The sequence below is a fragment of the Streptopelia decaocto genome, assembly GCF_964273445.1.
Source record: "Streptopelia decaocto genome assembly, chromosome: 6".
Classification (NCBI taxonomy): Eukaryota; Metazoa; Chordata; class Aves; order Columbiformes; family Columbidae; genus Streptopelia; species Streptopelia decaocto.
The window spans coordinates 67,237,531-67,251,612 of NC_138660.1; the positions used below are offsets into that span (position 1 = coordinate 67,237,531).

General features: G+C 45.1%; 1 long non-coding RNA gene across 1 annotated transcript; it reads left to right on the plus strand.

Moving 5' to 3' along the window:
• Nucleotides 1-750: 750 nt before the first annotated feature.
• LOC309441440 lies at nt 751-9,831 on the plus strand. Its single transcript, XR_014184373.1, has 3 exons — nt 751-1,411; nt 2,986-3,153; nt 9,312-9,831. It is a non-coding gene; the product is annotated as an uncharacterized lncRNA (long non-coding RNA).
• Nucleotides 9,832-14,082: the final 4,251 nt, after the last annotated feature.

Genomic DNA, 14,082 nt, shown 5'->3' on the forward strand with positions numbered 1-14,082 from the left:
GGAACTAGTGTTTAACTTAAAATCCATCCATATGTAGAGTGCAGTAGAACTTCTCAGAATTCTGAAGCATTTCTGGTTGGAAAAAGAGGCCGTTGCAGGCAAGGGGGTGTATGTAGAACCATTGTGTGGCCACTTCTGTGGTGCAGGCGTCTGCCACGTTCATTCTCAGATGGAGCTTTGCTGATTTACAATGGGCGAGGGCCAAAGCATTGGAGAAACATGAGAATATTTCATCAAAATTCATTCTCTTTGCCCGCCCAGGTTATGAAGATACATTTTTGTTCATGTGGCTCTGTGTGCACACACAGTTTACAGAGGATGGAAATGCTTTTTGTAACAAGTTCTGTAAGTCAAGAACACCATTTGAGGAAAAAACAAATACCATAATCCCACCTCCTAAATATATTTTCTTACAGAGTTCCTTCCTCATTTGGAAAGTCTACATCTGTAGTGTCAGAGATGTAAACCCATTGTAGGCTTTTATGGCCATATTACTTAATTTCCCCCTATTTCTTGTGGTCACTGGTGGCAATGTGGAAGGACCGGCCACTTGCCACCTGGACCATGTGCCCCCACGGGCTGGGCGTGATGGCCATGGTGCATTTGTAGGTGGGAAGCTCTTACTGATGCGCTGAGCTATTTATCTCAGCTCTACATGCAACAGCCTATTTTAAATACAGATTTAATATAGCTGATATTGGTAGGGTTGCGGAGGGAATACAGAATTTAATTTGCCGTGTCAGCTCTGGTGACAGGTTCATCTGTAATGTTATGAATTAGCTGCAACAGCTTTACCTGTGGAAACATTGCACGCGCTGCTTGTTTGCCTCTTCTAAATGTTTAAGCCAGCTCTTGTTCTCTAAATGAATGTGGGCTTTTTTCTTATTATCTCACCAAGCTACAAAACTCCATTTCATTTCATGATGCCATTAACAGTCTGTCTGATTTCCAAGCTGCAGCTTTGTTTGCTCCCCACTTCTCTCACAACCTATTGTGGATTACTCAAAAGAAAAAAAGAGAAAAGACTTATCATTTGGTGGTAGAAGCACAAAGACTCAAACAAAATTAATTCCTCCTATTAATCTGCCTCGGGATTTGGAGAGAGAATGGCAAAACTCACAGTGGAAACATAGACATGCGTTGAACAGTTTTTGTAGTGCAATATCCATCTTCCAACAGCAATGTATTACAACCTGGCCATGCTGACTGTCACCCAGCACGTTCCTTTTGCAATGTACAAGAGATGGTTGGAAGCCGATTTGAGGTGTTTTGCTTTCCTTGCAACCCGATCCCAGGGGAAGGGGCTTCAGAGGTTGACTGAGGGAGATAACACCCTGTTATTTCTTCCATCCATGAAACCCTCCAACCTCACCAAGAGCCAGTGGGAATCCAGGTCACTCATCAGTTCTTGGTAAGTCCTTGGAGTTACTCAGAACTTCAACTGAGAGCTATTATAAAAGGATATTTCGCTTATTTCTTTTCCCTCATCCCTATTCCCTGGTTATACCCCACTATTTGCACCTTCCCCGATCTTCACCTAGAAAAAGAAAAACATATCCTCATCACCCCAAACTGACCCTGGTTGGTCATCAGAGGACTTTCTGCTCATGCTGTGCGATGGATGAAGCGGAGGAGGAAGATCCTCGGGACTCAGTGGTTGGACTCGATGATCTTAAGGGGCCTTTTCCAACCCAAATGATAGAGCACAGGACAGGTTTCATGTTATTCCTTTTCCATATGAACCTGGGTTGCATCAGGGCACCTTCCCAGTGGACCCAGCCCCTGCCTGCAGCACTGCAGCTTTTTGGTTTTTAAATGTGTACACACCTGCTTTATTTTTTATTATTTAAACCTGTCAAATAGCAGAAGTACCAATGAACATATTTTTCAACTGAGCAGGTCAGGTCACTCCAGCTGATTTAAGTTTCAATATATTGGTCAGTGTAGATCTATCTTGCACAGGCAGAGGAGAATGAAAACTGCTTTTCTGGTAATCCCAGAAGCTTGGTTGGGATCAGCAATAGAAAGCTAATAAAGGAGAGTGAAAATAAGGCTTTTAATGCACTGCTAGCTATGGGTGCTCCATGTCATGTTGTTGGCAAAGTGTGTGCAAAAATTTGCAGATACCTTAATTCATGACATCTTAATCAGGACTAAAAACACCAAAGGGAGAGCAGAAACAGCAGCAAATTCTAATAGCCTTGCAGTGCCTCCGAGCATCTCTCGGGACTGCCAAGAACATCAGCAAAGTTGCTCCCTGGGTGACTGAGCCACAAAACATTATTTTCTTTGCTCCTGGTAAAAATTTGAGTCCTTTTAATAACTGTACAATGTCATGGAGGAGAGCGAGCAGGAACACTTGAGTGAGGGGGTTTCCCTGTGCATGCCTGGGGAGTAATTGGGGTGCATGTACAGCCACCCCTGGTGCTGCCACCTGCTCCTCCAGGAATGGGCTGTGGGAAATAAATCATTAGTTTAGACAGAATATATCCAGATTTTACCACATCTACCATAATTTGTGTATTTATACTTGCTGTTAAGACACATGGTTTCATTCAAGACTTTAACATATTGAATGCAAAGGGTATGACATCCCCTGCTGATTTGGTGGGATGAATGTTGGGGTGTTCCTGCACCCCAAAGCTCTTGGGGTGGCTTTCCAGGACAGGGGGTCAGATAGTACGACTTGGGGGAAATGTGCATCTTTGGAGCATTTCTAGGAAAAAGCAGGGGACGTGGCTGTGGCCCGGAGCCCCACTGCAGGGACGGGAGGTGATGTCCTGTTGCTGGTGCCCGTTGTCCCAAGTTCCAGCTCCCATTTAGCGGGACCTCTCCTGGGTGACATCTGTGATGGTTGCAAAGGAAATCAGGGGCTAAAAGCAGGAGCCTCTTAGAGAGGCCAGAGGCACCATCAGCTATAAAAGGCAAAGCTCCCCAGCCCTCTTGAGCTTGCATATCCACCACCAATTTCTTTCTCCATTTAAGGGCTGCCACTTGAGCTCCCGGAGCACTAATGGAGGCTCGTTCGGACCCTTTCACATCTCCTCTTGCCCTGGCGAGATGACTCACTGCGAGGACCCAGAGCTCTGCCATAGACGTCCTTCTCTCCAGGAGGAATTTTTCCAGGGTTGCTCCTCCTTGGAGGAGTGCCCGGTGCGTAAGTGTGACCATCCATCACCTTTGCATCAGTCTATCGTTTCTCTTTCAACATTCCTGCTTGCGTGAGCTGTTTTACTACTTGGCTTTAATATTTTTTCCATTTTCCCATCTTGGATTTCTAGTCCAAACAAAATCATCGTGCCACAGAGCTGGGGCTTTCACTGTGTAAATGAGGGTAGTTGTACTCAGGTGGCTGAATAAGTGATGACTCTTAAATTAACTCCAGCATATTGTTATAGGTGCTTTGCGCTATACTCCTGCTGAGTGGTTATAGCAATGCAGCATGTCTGGTTTATGGTCTTATTGAGTCATTTCTCTACTGGATTAGTCTCTGTTGTATCAATAATTTCTCTAAAAATGAGTCAGAAGAGAACAAAATATGAATTAGGAGGTAAGTGTAACACAACTCTGTAATTATGGCCCAAATTTTTTGTTGCATTTCAGGTTTCTTTTCATAAGAAACACATGATATTCCTACTTTCTATTCAGAATTTTTTTTTCTTTTGGATTTGAAAGGAACAAACCACATTTTTTCTGAAACAATCACACCACAGAGCTCTTGTTAAACACGGTGCATTTTGGAGATAGGAAATACAGCAGTATGGCATCCCTGTTTGGCAGCTGCAACGCTAAACTGCAGCTCTGGAGAATCAGGGACATAGCAGGTGTGGATTAACCTCAGTGCTCAAATATTTTTCTTATGGAATTCAAAAAGCCGCGGTGATTGGGAATGGCTTCCTCTTCAGCACGGACAGCGAGGCTGCCGCTGGCTCTGTTACACATGCTCCCGTGCAGAAAAATGGTCTTGACCTATTGGGTGGGCGAGAACAGCTACATACAAGCCTATCTTAAATTAAAACAATCTATATTTACTGTAAAAACGGGAAAACAGGCACACTGGTAAATTAAAGGAGTAAAGGGGAGACAAATGGCAAGCAGAAATAAGTGCAGCAAGGCTTTTTTAAAAAGTGTTTTAGTAAACAAGGGAATACTATCTATGGTATTGTTACTAGATTACTAGATAGGAACAATGCGGCTGTTAGTCATGGGCAGTGAAGGCAGAAATGTTAAACAAATTTGTTCTGAAAATATGCAAAGAACAAGCTAAGGGCTCTTGATGTTGCTTGAATGAGCTCCAGCCTCCCCAGAGAGCCCCAGAGCTGTAAAATGGAACTTCACACCCAACACTGTGCCAATGAGTGGAGAGTCTATGAGGAGAACCCCTGCAAACCACGTGCACATCAGTCAGTCATCCATTCCTTTGTCCGTCCATCCATCTGTCCATCCCAGGCATGATGGGGAGCAACAAAACTTTGAAATCACGGATTACAAAAGGCAAATATTGCTGATCTACATGGCTTTATATGAGATAGATGCTATCAGTCAAACTTACCCTTCATGCAATGTACATTTTGATATAGTTTAACATGGAAAATATATATAAGGATGAAGAAATCAGGTGACACTGCCTCTTGGACTCTGGCCTTGGAACTTGGATTTTGAAGGGTTTCTGTGTCACTGCAATTGGATCAGCTGAAGGTTGGTGTGAAGCATGACACTGGGACCTAAAGAAAACTGGCATCCACACGCTTTTTAAAACAGGATATAGATTGATGGGGCAGGGGGGTGGTGTTGTCTCTATGTCTGCTTTGGCGAGGCTGCAACTGGAACATCGTGTCCTGTTCTAACAGCCCAAATGTAAAAAAAGACACTGAGTTGGCAAAAGTTCAGATAAGTGCTATAAGCACAATTTCACTACCAAAACCCTGTCTTTTGGTTAATTGAAAGGAAGTCCAGGGCTTAGAGTATTTGAGTCTCATACATTAAGTGGAAACTGGTAATGTAGAGCCTATCACTGTAGAAAAAAGAGAAAGAAGAAAGAAATCCATGAGTGACTTGAGGTATATTCAACAAAAATTGTGTGTGATTTCTGAACCTTGAGGATAAGCAGCCTTTGGAATGGTCGTGCTGAATCTCCATAGATTGGGAGAAAAATCGAACTCCATATTTTATAGTTTTCTAGACACAATCTAATTAAAAAATCAAAGAAATAAGGGAAGACTGACTGGTGGAACTGGTCTCTCCATGGTACCTGAATATAGGTTATTATGTTCGATAGTTCTATTCTAGTACTCACCTACACAGGGGTTCTTGCCTCCAACAGGGAGTTTACTGCTCCTTGACAACAACTTTTCAAGACTCATAGGCTGGTTAAAGTACAGATCAGAGCTACTCACTTCCACATGCACCAATTGTGGACTGGTGTCTTCCAGACAAGATGAAGAAGCACTTTTTATTTTGTTAACAGGTAAAATCTGTCACTGCTTCCTTCTGCTCCCCAAGCAACCTTCGCCTGGCTGATGTTTCCCAGGTGTCGCTAACAGAGGTGGTGATGGCCCTGGGGGATGTTCCAACACAAATGAACTCTGCTGATGAAGCAAGTCAACCACCCAGTGCTTTTCTTTGGAGCGTCCTTCCTCAGCGACGTACTGGGAAACAAATGGGAACATCCAGTCATGTCCATACCCACTAGTGCTTGTGATTTATAAGTAGGAAAAGAGCTCATGCAGCTGGAGGATGTGATGAGGCTTCCAGCATTTCCAATGAGTAGTGATTGAGGAGAAGGATGCACCATTGCAGGGGTGGAGGAAGGACAGGAATGCTCCTCTGTGCTCGGAGTCATTGTCAGTGCTGCATTAATTTCTTCCCCCATGCCCATCCTTGTTTCTAAGTAAATTACTGCGAGGTAGTTGATCTCTTTGAACTTTTCCTAAATAGGAAATAACTCATGAAAAGTCTCTGCTCTGAAGAAATGGCAGAATTAAATGAGAAACGATTCTTTTCCATCCTATAGTTGGTGTATAACACAACGAAGGTCATGACCTGTTATTTTCCCAGCTGCTGCGGATGGATCATGGCAAACTGGTGGTTTGTAGTCAAGGTGTCTGAGGTCAGATCTTAGGAAAAATGATTTACGATGGGAAAATCTGGGATGGGTTATCCAGGGAAACTGTGGAACCTTCCTTTCTGGAAGCTCTCCAGCATTAAGGCAGTACCTGCCCCGGGCAGTTTTGATATACTGCGTCCTGGCCCTGCAATGAGAAATACTGCTTGCTGGAAGTTCTGACCTCCTGTTGCCATGCTCTCCTATTTTCAAATCTTCTGGAAATACTGAATCTCCCACTTTGTTATTAAATTGATCATTGTTTCCCTGATGGAGCGCTATGTCCCATGCGTGCTGTGGTAAAACCTCTTTCCCGGTGTGTGGTTGGCAGCATCCATGGAGCAAAGATGAGGATGAATATGCTGTGGCTCCAAGGGATGGGACAGCTATGACAGATGGTGCCTTGAACCGTTTCATGGTGTTGTACATTCTGGGCATGTGGGGGTTGTTAGAATTCATCTGGAATTTTGACATAAAAAGCCAAGAACAAATGAAGCAGCATTCTGCTGCCTGGGAACTGTGCAGGGTCCAGCACCCGCTGGTTGCCTCTCACCCCAGCTCCCTTGCTAGAGCGGGGGCTATTGATCCTGCTTCGACTGATTAACAGCAGGACAAATGATTTCAGGGCTTTTATCTCCAAGCACTAGCCTGAATCAATAGCAGTTCACATTTTCCAGGAGGCTGGGTCTCTTGCTAAAAACCCTCTTTTCAATCAGAGGAATGAATCTTTGCAATGCTGCTGAGAAACAAAACAAGCTGTTGTCTCCTTGCCCTGTTGGACAGCAAAGCCAGGACCAAGTCATAAGCCCTGGAGATTCGGTATGTGGGACCAAGCCGTGGAAGCGCTGGGATGTCAACATCACTGCACAGTGCGGGCCTTTAATGAAAATTAAAAATAGTACAGTGCTTTAAATGCTCCCGGACCTTAGTCGGCAAAGGACAGAATGTCAATACTTGGCAGCAATCTTTTATTAAAAGTGTTTTTACAGTCTAAATTTGCTCTTTCCACGGGGATGGTTGAAGTCCCACAGGTACGGTCTGTGCCACGGGCAGTGCTCGCCAGCACTGAGACACCTCAGGTAGAATCTGGGAAATGGTGATTTTCTTCCCAGATCCACCCTTGTGTGACCTGGGGACTGAGCATGGGGCTGCAATTTAACCGCTGGATAAATACGGTCTATTCAAATCATGGCACGTAGTCAGGAGCTGAAGTCTTGCCCGTGTCTCACAGAGCCCCAGATCTACTGAGTCCCTCAAGTCCCTCGCGAGGTCTCGTACTTCTCATCCCTTTCCAGGCAATGAGCTGCTGTTCCACATCTCTTGCCAAGTGCTGAACCCCAGCGTTTAATCACATTAACTGAGCCCTCCCGCTGTACAGCCCCAGCGCGGCACAATGGAGCTCCCTGGAAGCCTTTAGCTTTTATTATAGCCCAAGTTAACAATATTTTCCCTAAAGCCTGCTTTTAATTAATGTATGTATTTTCATATTCTATCCAACATACAAGAAATGTTAGGTGTCATTAGCTAAGATCTGCTGTGCTCCATTTTCCAATAACACTGTTTTTTTTCCTAAGGTAATTCATTTCTCACTCAAAGAATATCCCGTGGATATGCTTTGTTCAAGTTCAAGATGTTATTCATGTATAAAAATGGTCACGGTATACCATTTGAAAAGGAGGAAAAGTGATAGCAAGTACATGGAGTGTGCGAAGAACAAAATTACTTGAGGGAATGTGTGGTTTCCTCTCTTCTAATATGACGAGGAGGTTTTCCCCCAGTGAAAATCAAGGACCTGGCATTACGGAGTATTTGGGGATGGGATTAATACTGGTACAAGCACATTCAGGCTGGACATGAGGAGGAAATTGTTGGCCTGAGGGCGGTGAGAGCCTGGCCCAGGCTGGCCAGAGAGGTGGTGGCTGAACCATCCCTGGAGACATCCCAGGCCAGGCTGGACGGGGCTCTGAGCAACCTGAGCTGGTGAAGATGTCCCTGCTCATGGCAGGGGGGGCACTGGGGGAGCTGGGAATGTCCCTTCAACACAAACCATCCTGTGATTCTATGATTTCTCTGCAAATGAATGAGCATCAGCCCAGCCTTTTGCCCCATATAATGATGTGAGACAAAGGGGTGGTTTGTGTATGATGGCAACATAGGATCATCAGGGAGGAAAAGCTCCAAATAATCTCAGTGATCTCCTTTATCACAAACATGTTGTCTTCAGCAGCTTGAAATGTATATTTCATAAAGAGATACACAGCTTTCATTAACCACGTAGGGATTTTAATGAAAGTTTGAATGGATTTGTGAAACGCTGAATATACATTTTGAAAGCTTTGAGTGGCAGTTCCATTACACGCACATGTGCCCTGATGGGCAACAGGATTTGAAACGTCTTCCTTGCTGTCAAACAGCCAGCGGGGAGGGAATTGAAGAAAACTGCATTTTTTTTTTTTAAATCTACTACCCAAAATTACCAGGTATTCAGTCAGCTCGTTTTCTTTAACTTCTGAGTAGTTCTTACTTGTAATTAATATTTACAGCATGATTGGCACTTCTCATTCCCGTGGTTTCAGTGATACATAGTGATTAGCGTAGGCAGGGAATTTCATCAGGCAGCAGTGGGGAGTTTGTGTTAAAGAACCAGGTCCAGCTTCTTGGGAATGCAGCAATATCCTACAGGGAATATATTGTCAATTTAGAGTGAAAGTTGTAAATAAAAGAACTGTTACATCTTCCTTATAGAGATTATCCCACAGCCTAACATCTCTCATTTTCAAGCCTTTCCTCCAGACCAGCAGCGTTGCTCTCCTGCACTCTGGCCTCTCCCAGCCCATCTTCACTGGACACAACTCATCTCCAAAATATTTTCTGCCCCATCAGGTTATCTTGTAGATATGTGTCACACATTTTGCACTCTTGTTCTTTCCTAGACTACATATTTTTAATGTGTATGTATTTCTTTGTAAGTTTTTCCAGGTACATGGTGATTTTTCTTGCTCTTCCTCTCATTTTCCAATTTGTCGGGGGTATCTGAGCAGGATTTAGATGCCAGCTTTTGTTATCCAGGGACAAACCAGAGTGGGGGCTACCTGTTCATAGTTTATTTCATGGCACATTCACAAATACAGCACACACAGACAAAAAGGAGATTTTATGCGCATTTACATTTTTCACACAGTAAAGTCATCTCTAACTTTCTTTTCAGCCCAATGTCTGTGGTTGAACCCTTGTGCTCATCACTTCAGCTCCTGGAGCTGAGGGAGGACTCGGTCCTTGCTTTGCCCACAAGGTGGTGAGGCCAAAGACATTGGAGAGTCCCAGAATAATTTTGGTTGGAAGAAAACCTCAATGTCATCGAGTTCAACTGTTAACCCAACGCTAGCACTGCCCCATGTCCCTGAGGACTTCATGTCTGTCTGTCCAGCCCTGCAGGGATGGTGACTCCAGCACTGCCCTGGGCAGCCTGTTCCAATGCCCCACAGCCCTTTGGGGAAGAAATTGTTCCCCAGATTCAACCTCAACCTTCTCCTTCATCTCTGCTCCGTCTCCTTGGATGTGGTGGATGGTTTTGCTGTGGCTGCTGCAGGTTTGATGGGCTGATACGTTCGTACAACCTCCCTGGAGACACTTCTAAAATAGAAGCAAGTGGGGGGGAAAAAATCCTAACCTGATTATGATAGAATAAAGGACATAAAAGTGATATATTGCTTTGTGTATTTTTCATATCATGTGCTCATGACACTGTTTTTCCATGTGCTAAAAATACGTTCTGTAACTGCAGAATGGGTCCCAAGCTGCTGGTGGCCAAATTGATGGATACGCTTAGTCCTGAGGAGCTCAGGCTTCCTTTGGTTTCTTTCTTCAGTGATTGAGTCTGCTCTGCCGTCATAAAAAAGAAAGTATCTAATTTTTGGCATTGGAAAAGAAAGGTGTCCCCTAAAAGAAAGCAGCTTCCTACACATATACCACAGAGAAGATAAATTGTATGGTCACCAATATCTCTTGGCCTAGATTTAAATTCAGTGAAGGAGGGAAGGGAGGTGTTAAAGTTTTGCATGTGAGTGTGCGCGCTGCTTTGGGCCGAGAGGCAAACAAAGCCTTAATGCAAACAGGTGCTCTTAACAACTTTAAAAATAGTTTCTGCAACACAGCCGTCTGCCTCCTGTGTTTGCAACAGACGTTTGCTAGCTCGGGGTGGCTGTGCGGGGCAGCAGGGGGGCTCTGCCATGCATGGGGGATGATGATGCTCTGGGGGGTTCAGAGCCTGGACCAGCAGCATGGCGGCTGCATCCTGCGGCAGCGAGGGGCCGAGGCTTCCCGGAGCACGGACCCTGCGACCCCTTTGTGTCCTTTCCCTACCTGCGTGAGAGCTGCTGCCCTCATCTTCCCTACAAACATCCACCCCTTTCCTGAAATCTGCCCATTTCCCTGGCTTTCCCAGGTTAACCACACATTTTTTTAACTTTTAAAAACCAAGTTTTCCTTTGCATTAAGTTTGTTACTCCTCAGTGCCATCCGTGGTGCTTTCCCCCCTGTATTTTGTACACTTCCCACCGCCTGCTGGCTTCTGTCTCTGCTTCTTTCTCTGTCTCGCAGTCGAGAAGCCGGTGTCCCTGTGCCGGTGACGGTGTGGTGGAGACGGGAGCAGCACCATGGGCGGAACGGGCTGGGAGAAAACCTGGCTGCCAGCCCCCAGCAAGCAGCAGCTATCACCTGCTGGTGGGCAGCTGACAGAACAGTAGATCTTTGGACAGCAAGTTTAAGCCTTAATTATAGTGAGGACACCGCTGTTCCATAATACAAAAGAATTGAAAGACTCGATGTCCCTCGGGACTCCTTCAGCTTTACCGGTTAGACAGCCCCCGTCACGGTTTGCTGAAATCAATGACCGCGGCATAATCCATCCATGCACACAAACGGGGCTGTGGAGGGAGGAGGAGCGCTTCTAGTGACTCATTCTGTAACGGTAATTAATACGGGCTGTGGTTAAAGTGGGCTGCCTGACTGGATGTGAAGACTTTTTCAGGAAATGCGTTTCCATGAAGGGTTCCCAGCCCCAGCCGGGGTGAGCACCCTGTGCTGCCTGCGCTGCACGAGCCAGGATTGTTCGCTGGATCATTTCAGTGATAAATATTAAGGCAAACCATAAAGCTCTAACGCGTGTGTGTGCTTGGCACTTACGGTGAAGTTTTGTTCTTTCAACTGCAAATGAACAGCGGGATCTTGTTTTCCTTATTAAAATTAAACTGCTCTAAAAATCAATATGAATTTTGCCTGAATATGGAACTGGAATAAAGCCCCACACCTGCAGATAGCTGAACTGCTGAAGTGCACCTTTTCCCCTTCTTCAGACAGTGTTTGATGATGATGATGATGATTATTATTATTATTATTATTACCAACAAGATGCAGAAAGCATACGATTAAAATTGTACAGCCATCTAGACAAATGAAGCCTGAGTACATTTGCAGGATTATCTAAAAGCAATTGCAGTTGCTGTAGTGTCTTTAATAAGCGTATCCCATTTAAAATATTGAACAAACCGCTTCGGTGGGTGTTTGGGAAGTGACTAAGATGCCTCTTGATTTTTGTCCTGGAGGATTAGCTTATGTTTTGAGCTGAAAGGGTAAAATCTATTATCTTGTGTTATTACTTTGTAGTCAGTAATTAGGTATGCAGACAGCCTAAGGTGAGACTACTTCAACCTTCACTTAAGAAAAGTGAGATTTGAGCTTTTTTAGTTTAAATACTCAAGAAGAATTGCAAACGGTGCCACATTAGGTGCTTGCTGTGATTGCGGCTGTACGGACTTTTTGGACATCATTGTCTCTGAACCAGCCAGGACAGGTCCTGGGGTGAGTCCTGCAGCAAAGTCCTGCCCCCCAGCAGCCACTGAGCATCGCAAGGAGCAGGGTTCCCTCAAAAACCGCACATTTTCCCTGTTAGGAGCTCTCACATCTGACAGCAACGACAGAGAGCTGCTCCGGTCTGCCAGCTCACTCTCATCGTCTTCTGTTCCTCTGGGAATTTCAGGGCTGGAAATATTCTGGAGACACAGGAAGGCACATCAATGAAAGGCCTTTGAGTTTTGGTGGTAAAATTGAAGATACTCAACCATTTAAGCTGAATAAACAAGGGACGAGTACACAGGAGCAGGTCAGCTGTTCATCTTCAAGCCAAGAACAAGGTGGTGGAGCCCTCCGTTGGGTGCCCGCGCTGGTTTTATCCTAAATACACCTATTTCCCGACACGTCAATGCTGCAGCAAGGTGCATTTTCATCTTTGGTGTGTTCTAGGAGCTGATGGGGCTTTGCTTTCCCCACGGCAGAGGAGGGACAGAGGCGTAAGTCAGGCTGACGGACGGGACATGTGCGAGCATCTCCGCATCACCGAGGATGAAAAACCCTTTTCCCATTTTCTGCTCAAAACGAAGTGTCTTTGTAGAAATTAAAGAGTTGCAAGCACTTTATTAGGGCAGGGGCTCTCACCTTGTAGGGGTCCTTAGGCGAGAGGCACGAGGCCACGTGTGCTCTTGGGCTGCAGTTGAAAATCCTGCAATTTTATTACAGGACCCGGAGTTTTACAGAGATTTACGGTGCTGGAAAAAGCTGTGGCTGCTGGCAAAGGGGAATCAAAATGTATTGTACTTTAAGTGTTCACTATAATTAAGAATGTCTAATGAATCTAGCTCTCAAAAAATGCTCAAACATGCAGCACACTTCTTGCAAGTCAGATTACGGGAACGATTGTGTTGTCTGCAATACCATGAAGTGATGCAAATTTAAAAGTTGGAAATGCTTCGTAATGACTGAAACATCTATATGAGTTTTCCATCTTACGGTATTATTTTAAGATTCTACCGTAGCTAATGTTTCTATGACACTAAGGGGTAAAGAAAGGAGAGGTTTGGTTAAAATTCTCACCAATGTTTCAGCTGATAGATGGCTCAGTAATATTTATTTCGACGTCATGACAAAGTCCATGGCATATTTGTTTCTCAGAGAACAGGAAGATCTGTTCTTTGTCTTTCCCTTAAATGTAGCTGTAAATGAACAAGCACATGGCTGAGATTTCTGCTCGTCTGAGGGAACTGGACTACACTGAGATATACTCTGTTTTGTCTCATTTTCTACCAAAAGTTTATCTGCAGTCAAGCAATTGCCTCAGAGTCCAGCTTTATTTCATCCCCTTCTAGCTCAGGTGCATTTTGTAAACGCTGAGTTTCACCTCGTCTATCAAAGTGGAAACTTCTGCTAATGTCTCCTAAAGGCGCCTATAATGATGTGGTGGCTTGGCCGTCTTCACACCAGCTCAGGATAAACGGAGCAAAAACCAATGAGTCTGCATGGCTGCTCCAGAAAACTTCCTGACTCTTATCAGCATTGAAAATATTGACAATTAACAGTCTTACTGCAAGCTTTGAGAAGTCATGAGAGGTATTTTCTCACAGGCAGGTTGCTTGAGCCTTTTTGCCCCCATCCCGCTGCTGTGCTCTCCAGCAAGCGTTTATGCCGGTTCCACTCCTGCTACAGCAAATGTGGATACATTGATTTATCACTAGCAACCAGCCCAAGCCCCCGGGGATATGATAAACAGCTATGCAAACCTCTCACAGACAGATGCTCTGTTATCCGTGTAAAGGAAACGGATGAAAAAAAGATCCTGTGCAAGCATCAATTTTTCCCTCCCTTAAATGTGACCGTAAGAAGTCACCTGTTGGTGAGGGTTTCAGCTCGGTTAATACAAAGTACGTACAGTGGTTTTCTAGTCAAACCCGGGTAGAGGGGGATACAACTGGGGTGCCCAGGGTTATTTCCCGCCCACAGCCGGAATCCACGGGGCAGGAGGGGGGTCCCCGCATGTCCCCCGGGCACATCCCGCCCTGCTCCGGTGCGCACAGGGGCCAGGACACCGCGTTCACCCGCCTGCTGCAACGGGGGGTGCTGCACAAGCCGTCCAAAATGCCAGTTGTAGC